Source organism: Sardina pilchardus, chromosome 11 (assembly GCF_963854185.1).
Source record: "Sardina pilchardus chromosome 11, fSarPil1.1, whole genome shotgun sequence".
Taxonomy (NCBI): Eukaryota; Metazoa; Chordata; class Actinopteri; order Clupeiformes; family Clupeidae; genus Sardina; species Sardina pilchardus.
This window is the reverse complement of record NC_085004.1, coordinates 142,613-155,909: the sequence shown is the minus strand read 5'-3', so window position 1 is coordinate 155,909 and position 13,297 is coordinate 142,613. Positions and strand designations below refer to the sequence as shown.

The window sequence follows — 13,297 nt, the reverse complement described above, 5'->3', positions numbered from 1 at the left end:
TAGAGTTAAAGGAACACGCCACCCCCAGGTGAAATTGGGTCACTCCCCGCAGTCCCTAGAGTTGGATGAGTGAGCCAAAGCGTTTTGTAGCCGACCCAGCCACTGTCCTGATCTAGAAACGCCCTGTTAGCCTTATCTTAGTATAGTCGCTTTATTCCAAAGTGTCCAGTTAGCATGTCGTTGCAAAAGTGAATCAAATAACTCAAGATTTTTTATAATTATTTTTCGTAACCTGTACATTCACATCGAGTGCAAAATACCAATGCAAATTCACACGAAGGTATTTACTAGACCAATTTAGATGTGGAACTGTTTTCGGGCATAGCACCGTAAAAGCACAGCTACCAGGCGCAAAGACACCACCAGCATCTGAAAACCCTCAACGAAAAATAATTATAAAAAATCAATATTTGATTCACTTTTGCAACGACATGCTAACTGGACACTTTGGAATAAAGCGACTATGCTAAGATAAGGCTAACGGGGCGTTTCTAGAACAGGACAGTGGCTGGGTCGGCTACAAAACGCTTTGGCTCACTCATCCAACTCTAGGGACTGCGGGGAGTGACCCAATTTCACCTGGGGGTGGCGTGCTCCTTTAAGGGCCGCGATAAGCCCTGGGTTTCCACTGAGCTCGCAGATGCTATCCATGAGCGCAATTTGGCTTGGGCCAAAGCTAGGACAACTGATTCCTCTGCGGATTGGCTGCTCTTTAGACAGTTAAGATATAAATGTACCTCTTTTATCAAGAAGGCCAAATCGGATCATTATCTGTCGGTCACTACTGAAAATCTAAACAATCCCAGGAATTTCTGGAAGATTATTAAATCCCTGCCAGTATGCAATGATGCACAAACGGTACCCACCTTTATTAGGAAGGATTCAGTGACTATACATGATAAAATGGAGATGTTAAACTGCTTTAATGAACACTTTATTTCTGCTGGCTCACTCTTTGATGCTGTGGGTTCTGTGTCTGCGAAACCTTGCTCTGACACTCCAGTGCACACTACTCAGTCCTTTAATTTTGCACCATTTTCAATTTCAGAAGTGCATCATGCACTAAAAACCTTAGATCCAAAAAAAACACCAGGACCAGATTTTATGGATGCTTATTTTTTGAGGATGGCAGCTGATTTTGTAGCAGGGCCTCTTACATACCTTTTCAACCTTACGGTGGAAAAGAATGAAATACCTGCCTTTGTGCTCCCAGTCTTAAAAGGGGGTGACTCATCAATTCTAAACAATTATAGACCTATTTCTAACTTATCTGTATTAGCAAAAATCCTTGAAAAGCTTGTGAGTGATCAACTTAAGGAGTTTCTGCATAACAATGCCATCTTATCAACCTGTCAATCTGGCTTCAGAAAAAGACACAGTACTATCACAGCAGCACTCAAGGTGGTCAATGACATCACTGTCGCCCTAGATAAGAAACAACATTGTGCATCACTTTTTATTGTTCCTTGGAACAAGTACATCTCGGTGCTTCAATTGAAGTAATCTTTCATTGAACTGACTCAGTTGCTATGTCTACCAGAGAATTCAGCACAAGTTTCCATAGTGTAGTGGTTATCACGTTCGCCTCACACGCGAAAGGTCCCCAGTTCGAAACTGGGTGGAAACAAATTCTTATTTGGCAGAGTGATGGATTGAGCTGAACAATTCCGCGCGCCTTCAGCTAGGGTTTGTCTTGCCAAAAGTAATCTAGGTGACCGCTTCCTGCAGGGTGTTTCCATAGTGTTCCATAGCTGAAGAATTCCGCTTGTCTTCTGCTAGGGTTTACCTTGTCAAAAATAATCTAGGTGACCACCTCCTTCAGGGTGTTTCCATAGTGTAGTGGTTATCACGTTCGCCTCACACGCGAAAGGTCCCCAGTTCGTCACTGGGTGGAAACAAATTCTTATTTGGCAGGACTTTGGATTGAGCTGAACAATTCCACATGTCTTCTGCTAGGGGTTGTCTTGCCAAAAGTAATCTAGGTGACCACTTGCTGCAGGATGTTTCCATAGTGTAGTGGTTATCACGTTTGCTTTACACGCGAAAGGTCCCCAGTTCGAAACTGGGTGGAAACAATCTCTTTCTTGCATGCATGCTTGTTTCCTTGGAACAAGTACATCTTGGTGCTTCAATTGAAGTAATCTTTCATTGAACTGACTCAGTTGCTGTGTCTACCAGAGAATTCAGCACGAGTTTCCATAGTGTAGTGGTTATCACGTTCGCCTCACACGCGAAAGGTCCCCAGTTCGAAACTGGGTGGAAACAAATTCTTATTTGGCAGGATGATGGATTGAGCTGAACAGTTCCGCGTGCCTTCAGCTAGGGTTTGTCTTGCCAAAACTAATCTAGGTGACCACTTCCTGCAGGGTGTTTCCATAGTGTAGTGGTTATCACGTTCGCCTAACACGCGAAAGGTCCCCAGTTCGAAACTGGGTGGAAATAAGTTCTTATTTGGCAGGATGTTGGATTGAGCTGAACAATTTATAGCGCCTTCAGCTAGGGTTTGTCTTGCCAAAAGTAATCTATGTGACCACTTCCTGCAGGGTGTTTCCATAGTGTAGTGGTTATCACGTTCGCCTCACACGCGAAAGGTCCCCAGTTCGAAACTGGGTGGAAACAAATTCTTATTTGGCAGAGTGATGGATTGAGCTGAACAATTCCGCGCGCCTTAAGCTAGGGTTTGTCTTGCCAAAAGTAATCTAGGTGACCGCTTCCTACAGGGTGTTTCCGTTGTGTTCCATAGCTGAAGAATTCCACTGGTCTTCTGCTAGGGTTTACCTTGGCAAAAATAATCTAGGTGACCACCTCCTTCAGGGTGTTTCCATAGTGTAGTGGTTATCACGTTCGCCTAACACGCGAAAGGTCCCCAGTTCGAAACTGGGTGGAAACAAATTCTTATTTGGCAGGACTTTGGATTGAGCTGAACAATTCCACATGTCTTCTGCTAGGGGTTGTCTTGCCAAAAGTAATCTACGTGACCACTTGCTGCAGGATGTTTCCATAGTGTAGTGGTTATCACGTTCGCTTTACACGCGAAAGGTCCCCAGTTCGAAACTGGGTGGAAACAATCTCTTTCTTGCATGCATGCTTGTTTCCTTGGAACAAGTACATCTTGGTGCTTCAATTGAAGTAATCTTTCATTGAACTGACTCAGTAGCTATGTCTACCAGAGAATTCAGCACAAGTTTCCATAGTGTAGTGGTTATCACGTTCGTTTCACACGCGAAAGGTCCTCAGTTCGAAACTGGGTGGAAACAAATTCTTATTTGGCAGGATGATGGATTGAGCTGAACAGTTCCGCGTGTCTTCAGCTAGGGTTTGTCTTGCCAAAACTAATCTAGGTGACCACTTCCTGCAGGTTGTTTCCATAGTGTAGTGGTTATCAAGTTCGCTTTACACGCGAAAGGTCCCCAGTTCGAAACTGGGTGGAAACAATCTCTTTCTTGCATGCATGCTTGTTTCCTTGGAACAAGTACATCTTGGTGCTTCAATTGAAGTAATCTTTCATTGAACTGACTCAGTTGGTATGTCTACCAGAGAATTCAGCACAAGTTTCCATAGTGTAGTGGTTATCACGTTCGCCTCACACGCGAAAGGTCCCCAGTTCGAAACTGGGTGGAAATAAATTCTTATTTGGCAGGATGATGGATTGAGCTGAACAGTTCCGCGTGCCTTCAGCTAGGGTTTGTCTTGCCAAAACTAATCTATGTGACCACTTCCTGCAGGGTGTTTCCATAGTGTAGTGGTTATCACGTTCGCCTCACACGCGAAAGGTCCCCAGTTCGAAACTGGGTGGAAACAAATTCTTATTTGGCAGAGTGATGGATTGAGCTGAACAATTCCGCGCGCCTTCAGCTAGGGTTTGTCTTGCCAAAAGTAATCTAGGTGACCGCTTCCTGCAGGGTGTTTCCGTTGTGTTCCATAACTGAAGAATTCCACTTGTCTTCTGCTAGGGTTTACCTTGGCAAAAATAATCTAGGTGACCACCTCCTTCAGGGTGTTTCCATAGTGTAGTGGTTATCACTTTCGCCTAACACGCGAAAGTTGTGTTCCATAGCTGAAGAATTCCACTTGTCTTCTGCTAGGGTTTACCTTGGCAAAAATAATCTAGGTGACCACCTCCTTCAGGGTGTTTCCATAGTGTAGTGGTTATCACTTTCGCCTAACACGCGAAAGTTGTGTTCCATAGCTGAAGAATTCCACTTGTCTTCTGCTAGGGTTTACCTTGGCAAAAATAATCTAGGTGACCACCTCCTTCAGGGTGTTTCCATAGTGTAGTGGTTATCACGTTCGCCTAACACGCAAAAGGTCCCCAGTTCGAAACTGGGTGGAAACAAATTCTTATTTGGCAGGACTTTGGATTGAGCTGAACAATTCCACATGTCTTCTGCTAGGGGTTGTCTTGCCAAAAGTAATCTAGGTGACCACTTGCTGCAGGATGTTTCCATAGTGTAGTGGTTATCACGTTCGCTTTACACGCGAAAGGTCCCCAGTTCGAAACTGGGTGGAAACAATCTCTTTCTTGCATGCATGCTTGTTTCCTTGGAACAAGTACATCTTGGTGCTTCAATTGAAGTAATCTTTCATTGAACTGACTCAGTTGCTATGTCTACCAGAGAATTCAGCACAAGTTTCCATAGTGTAGTGGTTATCACGTTCGCCTCACACGCGAAAGGTCCCCAGTTCGAAACTGGGTGGAAACAAATTCTTATTTGGCAGGATGATGGATTGAGCTGAACAGTTCCGCGTGCCTTCAGCTAGGGTTTGTCTTGCCAAAACTAATCTAGGTGACCACTTCCTGCAGGGTGTTTCCATAGTGTAGTGGTTGTCACGTTCGCCTCACACGCGAAAGGTCCCCAGTTCGAAACTGGGTGGAAACAAGTTCTTATTTGGCAGGATGTTGGATTGAGCTGAACAATTTATAGCGCCTTCAGCTAGGGTTTGTCTTGCCAAAAGTAATCTATGTGACCACTTCCTGCAGGGTGTTTCCATAGTGTAGTGGTTATCACGTTCGCCTCACACGCGAAAGGTCCCCAGTTCGAAACTGGGTGGAAACAAATTCTTATTTGGCAGAGTGATGGATTGAGCTGAACAATTCCGTGCGCCTTCAGCTAGGGTTTGTCTTGCCAAAAGTAATCTAGGTGACCGCTTCCTGCAGGGTGTTTCCGTTGTGTTCCATAGCTGAAGAATTCCACTTGTCTTCTGCTAGGGTTTACCTTGGCAAAAATAATCTAGGTGACCACCTCCTTCAGGGTGTTTCCATAGTGTAGTGGTTATCACTTTCGCCTAACACGCGAAAGTTGTGTTCCATAGCTGAAGAATTCCACTTGTCTTCTGCTAGGGTTTACCTTGGCAAAAATAATCTAGGTGACCACCTCCTTCAGGGTGTTTCCATAGTGTAGTGGTTATCACGTTCGCCTAACACGCGAAAGGTCCCCAGTTCGAAACTGGGTGGAAACAAATTCTTATTTGGCAGGACTTTGGATTGAGCTGAACAATTCCACATGTCTTCTGCTAGGGGTTGTCTTGCCAAAAGTAATCTAGGTGACCACTTGCTGCAGGATGTTTCCATAGTGTAGTGGTTATCACGTTCGCTTTACACGCGAAAGGTCCCCAGTTCGAAACTGGGTGGAAACAATCTCTTTCTTGCATGCATGCTTGTTTCCTTGGAACAAGTACATCTTGGTGCTTCAATTGAAGTAATCTTTCATTGAACTGACTCAGTTGCTATGTCTACCAGAGAATTCAGCACAAGTTTCCATAGTGTAGTGGTTATCACGTTCGCCTCACACGCGAAAGGTCCCCAGTTCGAAACTGGGTGGAAACAAATTCTTATTTGGCAGGATGATGGATTGAGCTGAACAGTTCCGCGTGCCTTCAGCTAGGGTTTGTCTTGCCAAAACTAATCTAGGTGACCACTTCCTGCAGGGTGTTTCCATAGTGTAGTGGTTATCACGTTCGCCTCACACGCGAAAGGTCCCCAGTTCGAAACTGGGTGGAAACAAGTTCTTATTTGGCAGGATGTTGGATTGAGCTGAACAATTTATAGCGCCTTCAGCTAGGGTTTGTCTTGCCAAAAGTAATCTATGTGACCACTTCCTGCAGGGTGTTTCCATAGTGTAGTGGTTATCACGTTCGCCTCACACGCGAAAGGTCCCCAGTTCGAAACTGGGTGGAAACAAATTCTTATTTGGCAGAGTGATGGATTGAGCTGAACAATTCCGTGCGCCTTCAGCTAGGGTTTGTCTTGCCAAAAGTAATCTAGGTGACCGCTTCCTGCAGGGTGTTTCCGTTGTGTTCCATAGCTGAAGAATTCCACTTGTCTTCTGCTAGGGTTTACCTTGGCAAAAATAATCTAGGTGACCACCTCCTTCAGGGTGTTTCCATAGTGTAGTGGTTATCACTTTCGCCTAACACGCGAAAGTTGTGTTCCATAGCTGAAGAATTCCACTTGTCTTCTGCTAGGGTTTACCTTGGCAAAAATAATCTAGGTGACCACCTTCTTCAGGGTGTTTCCATAGTGTAGTGGTTATCACGTTCGCCTAACACGCGAAAGGTCCCCAGTTCGAAACTGGGTGGAAACAAATTCTTATTTGGTAGGACTTTGGATTGAGCTGAACAATTCCACATGTCTTCTGCTAGGGGTTGTCTTGCCAAAAGTAATCTAGGTGACCGCTTGCTGCAGGATGTTTCCATAGTGTAGTGGTTATCACGTTCGCTTTACACGCGAAAGGTCCCCAGTTCGAAACTGGGTGGAAACAATCTCTTTCTTACATGCATGCTTGTTTCCTTGGAACAAGTACATCTTGGTGCTTCAATTGAAGTAATCTTTCATTGAACTGACTCAGTTGCTATGTCTACCAGAGAATTCAGCACAAGTTTCCTTAGTGTAGTGGTTATCACGTTCGCCTCACACGCGAAAGGTCCCCAGTTCGAAACTGGGTGGAAACAAATTCTTATTTGGCAGGATGATGGATTGAGCTGAACAGTTCCTCGTGCCTTCAGCTAGGGTTTGTCTTGCCAAAACTAATCTAGGTGACCACTTCCTGCAGGGTGTTTCCATAGTGTAGTGGTTATCACGTTCGCCTAACACGCGAAAGGTCCCCAGTTCGAAACTGGGTGGAAACAAGTTCTTATTTGGCAGGATGTTGGATTGAGCTGAACAATTTATAGCGCCTTCAGCTAGGGTTTGTCTTGCCAAAAGTAATCTATGTGACCACTTCCTGCAGGGTGTTTCCGTTGTGTTCCATAGCTGAAGAATTCCACTTGTCTTCTGCTAGGGTTTACCTTGGCAAAAATAATCTAGGTGACCACTTCCTGCAGGGTGTTTCCATAGTGTAGTGGTTATCACGTTCGCCTAACACGCGAAAGGTCCCCAGTTCTAAACTGGGTGGAAACAAGTTCTTATTTGGCAGGATGTTGGATTGAGCTGAACAATTTATAGCGCCTTCAGCTAGGGTTTGTCTTGCCAAAAGTAATCTATGTGACCCCTTCCTGCAGGGTGTTTCCATAGTGTAGTGGTTATCACGTTCGCCTCACACACGAAAGGTCCCCAGTTCGAAACTGGGTGGAAACAAATTCTTATTTGGCAGAGTGATGGATTGAGCTGAACAATTCCGCGCGCCTTCAGCTAGGGTTTGTCTTGCCAAAAGTAATCTAGGTGACCGCTTCCTGCAGGGTGTTTCCGTTGTGTTCCATAGCTGAAGAATTCCACTTGTCTTCTGCTAGGGTTTACCTTGGCAAAAATAATCTAGGTGACCACCTCCTTCAGGGTGTTTCCATAGTGTAGTGGTTATCACGTTCGCCTAACACGCGAAAGGTCCCCAGTTCGAAACTGGGTGGAAACAAATTCTTATTTGGCAGGACTTTGGATTGAGCTGAACAATTCCACATGTCTTCTGCTAGGGGTTGTCTTGCCAAAAGTAATCTAGGTGACCACTTGCTGCAGGATGTTTCCATAGTGTAGTGGTTATCACGTTCGCTTTACACGCGAAAGGTCCCCAGTTCGAAACTGGGTGGAAACAATCTCTTTCTTGCATGCATGCTTGTTTCCTTGGAACAAGTACATCTTGGTGCTTCAATTGAAGTAATCTTTCATTGAACTGACTCAGTTGCTATGTCTACCAGAGAATTCAGCACAAGTTTCCATAGTGTAGTGGTTATCACGTTCGCCTCACACGCGAAAGGTCCCCAGTTCGAAACTGGGTGGAAACAAATTCTTATTTGGCAGGATGATGGATTGAGCTGAACAGTTCCGCGTGCCTTCAGCTAGGGTTTGTCTTGCCAAAACTAATCTAGGTGACCACTTCCTGCAGGGTGTTTCCATAGTGTAGTGGTTATCACGTTCGCCTCACACTTGAAAGGTCCCCAGTTCGAAACTGGGTGGAAACAAGTTCTTATTTGGCAGGATGTTGGATTGAGCTGAACAATTTATAGCGCCTTCAGCTAGGGTTTGTCTTGCCAAAAGTAATCTATGTGACCACTTCCTGCAGGGTGTTTCCATAGTGTAGTGGTTATCACGTTCGCCTCACACGCGAAAGGTCCCCAGTTCGAAACTGGGTGGAAACAAATTCTTATTTGGCAGAGTGATGGATTGAGCTGAACAATTCCGTGCGCCTTCAGCTAGGGTTTGTCTTGCCAAAAGTAATCTAGGTGACCGCTTCCTGCAGGGTGTTTCCGTTGTGTTCCATAGCTGAAGAATTCCACTTGTCTTCTGCTAGGGTTTACCTTGGCAAAAATAATCTAGGTGACCACCTCCTTCAGGGTGTTTCCATAGTGTAGTGGTTATCACTTTCGCCTAACACGCGAAAGTTGTGTTCCATAGCTGAAGAATTCCACTTGTCTTCTGCTAGGGTTTACCTTGGCAAAAATAATCTAGGTGACCACCTTCTTCAGGGTGTTTCCATAGTGTAGTGGTTATCACGTTCGCCTAACACGCGAAAGGTCCCCAGTTCGAAACTGGGTGGAAACAAATTCTTATTTGGTAGGACTTTGGATTGAGCTGAACAATTCCACATGTCTTCTGCTAGGGGTTGTCTTGCCAAAAGTAATCTAGGTGACCGCTTGCTGCAGGATGTTTCCATAGTGTAGTGGTTATCACGTTCGCTTTACACGCGAAAGGTCCCCAGTTCGAAACTGGGTGGAAACAATCTCTTTCTTACATGCATGCTTGTTTCCTTGGAACAAGTACATCTTGGTGCTTCAATTGAAGTAATCTTTCATTGAACTGACTCAGTTGCTATGTCTACCAGAGAATTCAGCACAAGTTTCCTTAGTGTAGTGGTTATCACGTTCGCCTCACACGCGAAAGGTCCCCAGTTCGAAACTGGGTGGAAACAAATTCTTATTTGGCAGGATGATGGATTGAGCTGAACAGTTCCTCGTGCCTTCAGCTAGGGTTTGTCTTGCCAAAACTAATCTAGGTGACCACTTCCTGCAGGGTGTTTCCATAGTGTAGTGGTTATCACGTTCGCCTAACACGCGAAAGGTCCCCAGTTCGAAACTGGGTGGAAACAAGTTCTTATTTGGCAGGATGTTGGATTGAGCTGAACAATTTATAGCGCCTTCAGCTAGGGTTTGTCTTGCCAAAAGTAATCTATGTGACCACTTCCTGCAGGGTGTTTCCGTTGTGTTCCATAGCTGAAGAATTCCACTTGTCTTCTGCTAGGGTTTACCTTGGCAAAAATAATCTAGGTGACCACCTCCTTCAGGGTGTTTCCATAGTGTAGTGGTTATCACGTTCGCCTAACACGCGAAAGGTCCCCAGTTCGAAACTGGGTGGAAACAAATTCTTATTTGGCAGGACTTTGGATTGAGCTGAACAATTCCACATGTCTTCTGCTAGGGGTTGTCTTGCCAAAAGTAATCTAGGTGACCGCTTGCTGCAGGATGTTTCCATAGTGTAGTGGTTATCACGTTCGCTTTACACGCGAAAGGTCCCCAGTTCGAAACTGGGTGGAAACAATCTCTTTCTTGCATGCATGCTTGTTTCCTTGGAACAAGTACATCTTGGTGCTTCAATTGAAGTAATCTTTCATTGAACTGACTCAGTTGCTATGTCTACCAGAGAATTCAGCACAAGTTTCCATAGTGTAGTGGTTATCACGTTCGCCTCACACGCGAAAGGTCCCCAGTTCGAAACTGGGTGGAAACAAATTCTTATTTGGCAGGATGATGGATTGAGCTGAACAGTTCCTCGTGCCTTCAGCTAGGGTTTGTCTTGCCAAAACTAATCTAGGTGACCACCTCCTGCAGGGTGTTTCCATAGTGTAATGGTTATCACGTTCGCCTAACACGCGAAAGGTCCCCAGTTCGAAACTGGGTGGAAACAAGTTCTTATTTGGCAGGATGTTGGATTGAGCTGAACAATTTATAGCGCCTTCAGCTAGGGTTTGTCTTGCCAAAAGTAATCTATGTGACCACTTCCTGCAGGGTGTTTCCATAGTGTAGTGGTTATCACTTTCGCCTCACACGCGAAAGGTCCCCAGTTCGAAACTGGGTGGAATCAAATTCTTATTTGGCAGAGTGATGGATTGAGCTGAACAATTCCGCGCGCCTTCAGCTAGGGTTTGTCTTGCCAAAAGTAATCTAGGTGACCGCTTCCTGCAGGGTGTTTCCGTTGTGTTCCATAGCTGAAGAATTCCACTTGTCTTCTGCTAGGGTTTACCTTGGCAAAAATAATCTAGGTGACCACCTCCTTCAGGGTGTTTCCATAGTGTAGTGGTTATCACGTTCGCCTAACACGCGAAAGGTCCCCAGTTCGAAACTGGGTGGAAACAAATTCTTATTTGGCAGGACTTTGGATTGAGCTGAACAATTCCACATGTCTTCTGCTAGGGGTTGTCTTGCCAAAAGTAATCTAGGTGACCACTTGCTGCAGGATGTTTCCATAGTGTAGTGGTTATCACGTTCGCTTTACACGTGAAAGGTCCCCAGTTCGAAACTGGGTGGAAACAATCTCTTTCTTGCATGCATGCTTGTTTCCTTGGAACAAGTACATCTTGGTGCTTCAATTGAAGTAATCTTTCATTGAACTGACTCAGTTGCTATGTCTACCAGAGAATTCAGCACAAGTTTCCATAGTGTAGTGGTTATCACGTTCGCCTCACACGCGAAAGGTCCCCAGTTCGAAACTGGGTGGAAACAAATTCTTATTTGGCAGGATGATGGATTGAGCTGAACAGTTCCTCGTGCCTTCAGCTAGGGTTTGTCTTGCCAAAACTAATCTAGGTGACCACTTCCTGCAGGGTGTTTCCATAGTGTAGTGGTTATCACGTTCGCCTAACACGCGAAAGGTCCCCAGTTCGAAACTGGGTGGAAACAAGTTCTTATTTGGCAGGATGTTGGATTGAGCTGAACAATTTATAGCGCCTTCAGCTAGGGTTTGTCTTGCCAAAAGTAATCTATGTGACCACTTCCTGCAGGGTGTTTCCATAGTGTAGTGGTTATCACTTTCGCCTCACACGCGAAAGGTCCCCAGTTCGAAACTGGGTGGAATCAAATTCTTATTTGGCAGAGTGATGGATTGAGCTGAACAATTCCGCGCGCCTTCAGCTAGGGTTTGTCTTGCCAAAAGTAATCTAGGTGACCGCTTCCTGCAGGGTGTTTCCGTTGTGTTCCATAGCTGAAGAATTCCACTTGTCTTCTGCTAGGGTTTACCTTGGCAAAAATAATCTAGGTGACCACCTCCTTCAGGGTGTTTCCATAGTGTAGTGGTTATCACGTTCGCCTAACACGCGAAAGGTCCCCAGTTCGAAACTGGGTGGAAACAAATTCTTATTTGGCAGGACTTTGGATTGAGCTGAACAATTCCACATGTCTTCTGCTAGGGGTTGTCTTGCCAAAAGTAATCTAGGTGACCACTTGCTGCAGGATGTTTCCATAGTGTAGTGGTTATCACGTTCGCTTTACACGTGAAAGGTCCCCAGTTCGAAACTGGGTGGAAACAATCTCTTTCTTGCATGCATGCTTGTTTCCTTGGAACAAGTACATCTTGGTGCTTCAATTGAAGTAATCTTTCATTGAACTGACTCAGTTGCTATGTCTACCAGAGAATTCAGCACAAGTTTCCATAGTGTAGTGGTTATCACGTTCGCCTCACACGCGAAAGGTCCCCAGTTCGAAACTGGGTGGAAACAAATTCTTATTTGGCAGGATGATGGATTGAGCTGAACAGTTCCTCGTGCCTTCAGCTAGGGTTTGTCTTGCCAAAACTAATCTAGGTGACCACTTCCTGCAGGGTGTTTCCATAGTGTAGTGGTTATCACGTTCGCCTAACACGCGAAAGGTCCCCAGGTCGAAACTGGGTGGAAACAAGTTCTTATTTGGCAGGATGTTGGATTGAGCTGAACAATTTATAGCGCCTTCAGCTAGGGTTTGTCTTGCCAAAAGTAATCTATGTGACCACTTCCTGCAGGGTGTTTCCATAGTGTAGTGGTTATCACGTTCGCCTCACACGCGAAAGGTCCCCAGTTCGAAACTGGGTGGATACAAGTTCTTATTTGGCAGGATGTTGGATTGAGCTGAACAATTTATAGCGCCTTCAGCAAGGGTTTGTCTTGCCAAAAGTAATCTATGTGACCACTTCCTGCAGGGTGTTTCCATAGTGTAGTGGTTATCACGTTCGCCTCACACGCGAAAGGTCCTCAGTTCGAAACTGGGTGGAAACAAATTCTTATTTGGCAGAGTGATGGATTGAGCTGAACAATTCCGCGCGCCTTCAGCTAGGGTTTGTCTTGCCAAAAGTAATCTAGGTGACCGCTTCCTGCAGGGTGTTTCCGTTGTGTTACATAGCTGAAGAATTCCACTTGTCTTCTGCTAGGGTTTACCTTGGCAAAAATAATCTAGGTGACCACCTCCTTCAGGGTGTTTCCATAGTGTAGTGGTTATCACGTTCGCCTAACACGCGAAAGGTCCCCAGTTCGAAACTGGGTGGAAACAAATTCTTATTTGGCAGGACTTTGGATTGAGCTGAACAATTCCACATGTCTTCTGCTAGGGGTTGTCTTGCCAAAAGTAATCTAGGTGACCACTTGCTGCAGGATGTTTCCATAGTGTAGTGGTTATCACGTTCGCCTTACACGCGAAAGGTCCCCAGTTCGAAACTGGGTGGAAACAAATTCTTATTTGGCAGAGTGATGGATTGAGCTGAACAATTCCGCGCGCCTTCAGCTAGGGTTTGTCTTGCCAAAAGTAATCTAGGTGACCGCTTCCTGCAGGGTGTTTCCGTTGTGTTCCATAGCTGAAGAATTCCACTTGTCTTCTGCTAGGGTTTACCTTGGCAAAAATAATCTAGGTG

At 45.3% G+C, this 13,297-nt stretch overlaps 55 non-coding genes across 55 annotated transcripts; all 55 read left to right on the top strand.

The window, feature by feature from the left end:
- Positions 1–1,554: 1,554 nt before the first annotated feature.
- Positions 1,555–1,627, top strand: trnav-cac (transfer RNA valine (anticodon CAC)). Its single transcript has one exon. It is a non-coding gene; the product is annotated as a tRNA-Val (tRNA).
- A 198-nt stretch (positions 1,628–1,825) lies between these two features.
- On the top strand, positions 1,826–1,898 carry trnav-cac (transfer RNA valine (anticodon CAC)). Its single transcript has one exon. It is a non-coding gene; the product is annotated as a tRNA-Val (tRNA).
- A 104-nt stretch (positions 1,899–2,002) lies between these two features.
- Positions 2,003–2,075, top strand: trnav-uac (transfer RNA valine (anticodon UAC)). The gene has a single exon. It is a non-coding gene; the product is annotated as a tRNA-Val (tRNA).
- Positions 2,076–2,192: 117 nt separating this feature from the next.
- trnav-cac (transfer RNA valine (anticodon CAC)) lies at positions 2,193–2,265 on the top strand. The gene has a single exon. It is a non-coding gene; the product is annotated as a tRNA-Val (tRNA).
- Positions 2,266–2,369: 104 nt separating this feature from the next.
- trnav-aac (transfer RNA valine (anticodon AAC)) lies at positions 2,370–2,442 on the top strand. The gene has a single exon. It is a non-coding gene; the product is annotated as a tRNA-Val (tRNA).
- A 104-nt stretch (positions 2,443–2,546) lies between these two features.
- On the top strand, positions 2,547–2,619 carry trnav-cac (transfer RNA valine (anticodon CAC)). Its single transcript has one exon. It is a non-coding gene; the product is annotated as a tRNA-Val (tRNA).
- A 198-nt stretch (positions 2,620–2,817) lies between these two features.
- On the top strand, positions 2,818–2,890 carry trnav-aac (transfer RNA valine (anticodon AAC)). The gene has a single exon. It is a non-coding gene; the product is annotated as a tRNA-Val (tRNA).
- A 104-nt stretch (positions 2,891–2,994) lies between these two features.
- On the top strand, positions 2,995–3,067 carry trnav-uac (transfer RNA valine (anticodon UAC)). Its single transcript has one exon. It is a non-coding gene; the product is annotated as a tRNA-Val (tRNA).
- A 117-nt stretch (positions 3,068–3,184) lies between these two features.
- trnav-cac (transfer RNA valine (anticodon CAC)) lies at positions 3,185–3,257 on the top strand. Its single transcript has one exon. It is a non-coding gene; the product is annotated as a tRNA-Val (tRNA).
- Positions 3,258–3,361: 104 nt separating this feature from the next.
- trnav-uac (transfer RNA valine (anticodon UAC)) lies at positions 3,362–3,434 on the top strand. The gene has a single exon. It is a non-coding gene; the product is annotated as a tRNA-Val (tRNA).
- A 117-nt stretch (positions 3,435–3,551) lies between these two features.
- trnav-cac (transfer RNA valine (anticodon CAC)) lies at positions 3,552–3,624 on the top strand. Its single transcript has one exon. It is a non-coding gene; the product is annotated as a tRNA-Val (tRNA).
- Positions 3,625–3,728: 104 nt separating this feature from the next.
- On the top strand, positions 3,729–3,801 carry trnav-cac (transfer RNA valine (anticodon CAC)). Its single transcript has one exon. It is a non-coding gene; the product is annotated as a tRNA-Val (tRNA).
- A 462-nt stretch (positions 3,802–4,263) lies between these two features.
- Positions 4,264–4,336, top strand: trnav-aac (transfer RNA valine (anticodon AAC)). Its single transcript has one exon. It is a non-coding gene; the product is annotated as a tRNA-Val (tRNA).
- A 104-nt stretch (positions 4,337–4,440) lies between these two features.
- trnav-uac (transfer RNA valine (anticodon UAC)) lies at positions 4,441–4,513 on the top strand. The gene has a single exon. It is a non-coding gene; the product is annotated as a tRNA-Val (tRNA).
- Positions 4,514–4,630: 117 nt separating this feature from the next.
- On the top strand, positions 4,631–4,703 carry trnav-cac (transfer RNA valine (anticodon CAC)). The gene has a single exon. It is a non-coding gene; the product is annotated as a tRNA-Val (tRNA).
- Positions 4,704–4,807: 104 nt separating this feature from the next.
- Positions 4,808–4,880, top strand: trnav-cac (transfer RNA valine (anticodon CAC)). Its single transcript has one exon. It is a non-coding gene; the product is annotated as a tRNA-Val (tRNA).
- Positions 4,881–4,984: 104 nt separating this feature from the next.
- On the top strand, positions 4,985–5,057 carry trnav-cac (transfer RNA valine (anticodon CAC)). The gene has a single exon. It is a non-coding gene; the product is annotated as a tRNA-Val (tRNA).
- Positions 5,058–5,387: 330 nt separating this feature from the next.
- Positions 5,388–5,460, top strand: trnav-aac (transfer RNA valine (anticodon AAC)). Its single transcript has one exon. It is a non-coding gene; the product is annotated as a tRNA-Val (tRNA).
- A 104-nt stretch (positions 5,461–5,564) lies between these two features.
- On the top strand, positions 5,565–5,637 carry trnav-uac (transfer RNA valine (anticodon UAC)). Its single transcript has one exon. It is a non-coding gene; the product is annotated as a tRNA-Val (tRNA).
- A 117-nt stretch (positions 5,638–5,754) lies between these two features.
- On the top strand, positions 5,755–5,827 carry trnav-cac (transfer RNA valine (anticodon CAC)). Its single transcript has one exon. It is a non-coding gene; the product is annotated as a tRNA-Val (tRNA).
- A 104-nt stretch (positions 5,828–5,931) lies between these two features.
- On the top strand, positions 5,932–6,004 carry trnav-cac (transfer RNA valine (anticodon CAC)). Its single transcript has one exon. It is a non-coding gene; the product is annotated as a tRNA-Val (tRNA).
- A 104-nt stretch (positions 6,005–6,108) lies between these two features.
- Positions 6,109–6,181, top strand: trnav-cac (transfer RNA valine (anticodon CAC)). Its single transcript has one exon. It is a non-coding gene; the product is annotated as a tRNA-Val (tRNA).
- A 330-nt stretch (positions 6,182–6,511) lies between these two features.
- On the top strand, positions 6,512–6,584 carry trnav-aac (transfer RNA valine (anticodon AAC)). Its single transcript has one exon. It is a non-coding gene; the product is annotated as a tRNA-Val (tRNA).
- A 104-nt stretch (positions 6,585–6,688) lies between these two features.
- Positions 6,689–6,761, top strand: trnav-uac (transfer RNA valine (anticodon UAC)). Its single transcript has one exon. It is a non-coding gene; the product is annotated as a tRNA-Val (tRNA).
- Positions 6,762–6,878: 117 nt separating this feature from the next.
- Positions 6,879–6,951, top strand: trnav-cac (transfer RNA valine (anticodon CAC)). The gene has a single exon. It is a non-coding gene; the product is annotated as a tRNA-Val (tRNA).
- A 104-nt stretch (positions 6,952–7,055) lies between these two features.
- trnav-aac (transfer RNA valine (anticodon AAC)) lies at positions 7,056–7,128 on the top strand. Its single transcript has one exon. It is a non-coding gene; the product is annotated as a tRNA-Val (tRNA).
- Positions 7,129–7,326: 198 nt separating this feature from the next.
- Positions 7,327–7,399, top strand: trnav-aac (transfer RNA valine (anticodon AAC)). The gene has a single exon. It is a non-coding gene; the product is annotated as a tRNA-Val (tRNA).
- Positions 7,400–7,503: 104 nt separating this feature from the next.
- Positions 7,504–7,576, top strand: trnav-cac (transfer RNA valine (anticodon CAC)). Its single transcript has one exon. It is a non-coding gene; the product is annotated as a tRNA-Val (tRNA).
- Positions 7,577–7,774: 198 nt separating this feature from the next.
- Positions 7,775–7,847, top strand: trnav-aac (transfer RNA valine (anticodon AAC)). Its single transcript has one exon. It is a non-coding gene; the product is annotated as a tRNA-Val (tRNA).
- A 104-nt stretch (positions 7,848–7,951) lies between these two features.
- trnav-uac (transfer RNA valine (anticodon UAC)) lies at positions 7,952–8,024 on the top strand. The gene has a single exon. It is a non-coding gene; the product is annotated as a tRNA-Val (tRNA).
- A 117-nt stretch (positions 8,025–8,141) lies between these two features.
- Positions 8,142–8,214, top strand: trnav-cac (transfer RNA valine (anticodon CAC)). The gene has a single exon. It is a non-coding gene; the product is annotated as a tRNA-Val (tRNA).
- A 104-nt stretch (positions 8,215–8,318) lies between these two features.
- Positions 8,319–8,391, top strand: trnav-cac (transfer RNA valine (anticodon CAC)). Its single transcript has one exon. It is a non-coding gene; the product is annotated as a tRNA-Val (tRNA).
- Positions 8,392–8,495: 104 nt separating this feature from the next.
- On the top strand, positions 8,496–8,568 carry trnav-cac (transfer RNA valine (anticodon CAC)). Its single transcript has one exon. It is a non-coding gene; the product is annotated as a tRNA-Val (tRNA).
- A 330-nt stretch (positions 8,569–8,898) lies between these two features.
- trnav-aac (transfer RNA valine (anticodon AAC)) lies at positions 8,899–8,971 on the top strand. The gene has a single exon. It is a non-coding gene; the product is annotated as a tRNA-Val (tRNA).
- A 104-nt stretch (positions 8,972–9,075) lies between these two features.
- trnav-uac (transfer RNA valine (anticodon UAC)) lies at positions 9,076–9,148 on the top strand. Its single transcript has one exon. It is a non-coding gene; the product is annotated as a tRNA-Val (tRNA).
- Positions 9,149–9,265: 117 nt separating this feature from the next.
- Positions 9,266–9,338, top strand: trnav-cac (transfer RNA valine (anticodon CAC)). Its single transcript has one exon. It is a non-coding gene; the product is annotated as a tRNA-Val (tRNA).
- A 104-nt stretch (positions 9,339–9,442) lies between these two features.
- trnav-aac (transfer RNA valine (anticodon AAC)) lies at positions 9,443–9,515 on the top strand. The gene has a single exon. It is a non-coding gene; the product is annotated as a tRNA-Val (tRNA).
- Positions 9,516–9,713: 198 nt separating this feature from the next.
- On the top strand, positions 9,714–9,786 carry trnav-aac (transfer RNA valine (anticodon AAC)). Its single transcript has one exon. It is a non-coding gene; the product is annotated as a tRNA-Val (tRNA).
- A 104-nt stretch (positions 9,787–9,890) lies between these two features.
- Positions 9,891–9,963, top strand: trnav-uac (transfer RNA valine (anticodon UAC)). The gene has a single exon. It is a non-coding gene; the product is annotated as a tRNA-Val (tRNA).
- Positions 9,964–10,080: 117 nt separating this feature from the next.
- Positions 10,081–10,153, top strand: trnav-cac (transfer RNA valine (anticodon CAC)). The gene has a single exon. It is a non-coding gene; the product is annotated as a tRNA-Val (tRNA).
- A 104-nt stretch (positions 10,154–10,257) lies between these two features.
- trnav-aac (transfer RNA valine (anticodon AAC)) lies at positions 10,258–10,330 on the top strand. Its single transcript has one exon. It is a non-coding gene; the product is annotated as a tRNA-Val (tRNA).
- Positions 10,331–10,434: 104 nt separating this feature from the next.
- On the top strand, positions 10,435–10,507 carry trnav-cac (transfer RNA valine (anticodon CAC)). Its single transcript has one exon. It is a non-coding gene; the product is annotated as a tRNA-Val (tRNA).
- A 198-nt stretch (positions 10,508–10,705) lies between these two features.
- Positions 10,706–10,778, top strand: trnav-aac (transfer RNA valine (anticodon AAC)). The gene has a single exon. It is a non-coding gene; the product is annotated as a tRNA-Val (tRNA).
- A 104-nt stretch (positions 10,779–10,882) lies between these two features.
- Positions 10,883–10,955, top strand: trnav-uac (transfer RNA valine (anticodon UAC)). Its single transcript has one exon. It is a non-coding gene; the product is annotated as a tRNA-Val (tRNA).
- Positions 10,956–11,072: 117 nt separating this feature from the next.
- On the top strand, positions 11,073–11,145 carry trnav-cac (transfer RNA valine (anticodon CAC)). The gene has a single exon. It is a non-coding gene; the product is annotated as a tRNA-Val (tRNA).
- A 104-nt stretch (positions 11,146–11,249) lies between these two features.
- Positions 11,250–11,322, top strand: trnav-aac (transfer RNA valine (anticodon AAC)). The gene has a single exon. It is a non-coding gene; the product is annotated as a tRNA-Val (tRNA).
- A 104-nt stretch (positions 11,323–11,426) lies between these two features.
- trnav-cac (transfer RNA valine (anticodon CAC)) lies at positions 11,427–11,499 on the top strand. Its single transcript has one exon. It is a non-coding gene; the product is annotated as a tRNA-Val (tRNA).
- A 198-nt stretch (positions 11,500–11,697) lies between these two features.
- On the top strand, positions 11,698–11,770 carry trnav-aac (transfer RNA valine (anticodon AAC)). Its single transcript has one exon. It is a non-coding gene; the product is annotated as a tRNA-Val (tRNA).
- Positions 11,771–11,874: 104 nt separating this feature from the next.
- On the top strand, positions 11,875–11,947 carry trnav-uac (transfer RNA valine (anticodon UAC)). The gene has a single exon. It is a non-coding gene; the product is annotated as a tRNA-Val (tRNA).
- Positions 11,948–12,064: 117 nt separating this feature from the next.
- trnav-cac (transfer RNA valine (anticodon CAC)) lies at positions 12,065–12,137 on the top strand. The gene has a single exon. It is a non-coding gene; the product is annotated as a tRNA-Val (tRNA).
- A 104-nt stretch (positions 12,138–12,241) lies between these two features.
- trnav-aac (transfer RNA valine (anticodon AAC)) lies at positions 12,242–12,314 on the top strand. The gene has a single exon. It is a non-coding gene; the product is annotated as a tRNA-Val (tRNA).
- A 104-nt stretch (positions 12,315–12,418) lies between these two features.
- On the top strand, positions 12,419–12,491 carry trnav-cac (transfer RNA valine (anticodon CAC)). Its single transcript has one exon. It is a non-coding gene; the product is annotated as a tRNA-Val (tRNA).
- Positions 12,492–12,595: 104 nt separating this feature from the next.
- trnav-cac (transfer RNA valine (anticodon CAC)) lies at positions 12,596–12,668 on the top strand. The gene has a single exon. It is a non-coding gene; the product is annotated as a tRNA-Val (tRNA).
- A 198-nt stretch (positions 12,669–12,866) lies between these two features.
- On the top strand, positions 12,867–12,939 carry trnav-aac (transfer RNA valine (anticodon AAC)). Its single transcript has one exon. It is a non-coding gene; the product is annotated as a tRNA-Val (tRNA).
- A 104-nt stretch (positions 12,940–13,043) lies between these two features.
- Positions 13,044–13,116, top strand: trnav-uac (transfer RNA valine (anticodon UAC)). Its single transcript has one exon. It is a non-coding gene; the product is annotated as a tRNA-Val (tRNA).
- The last annotated feature ends 181 nt before the right edge of the window (positions 13,117–13,297 follow it).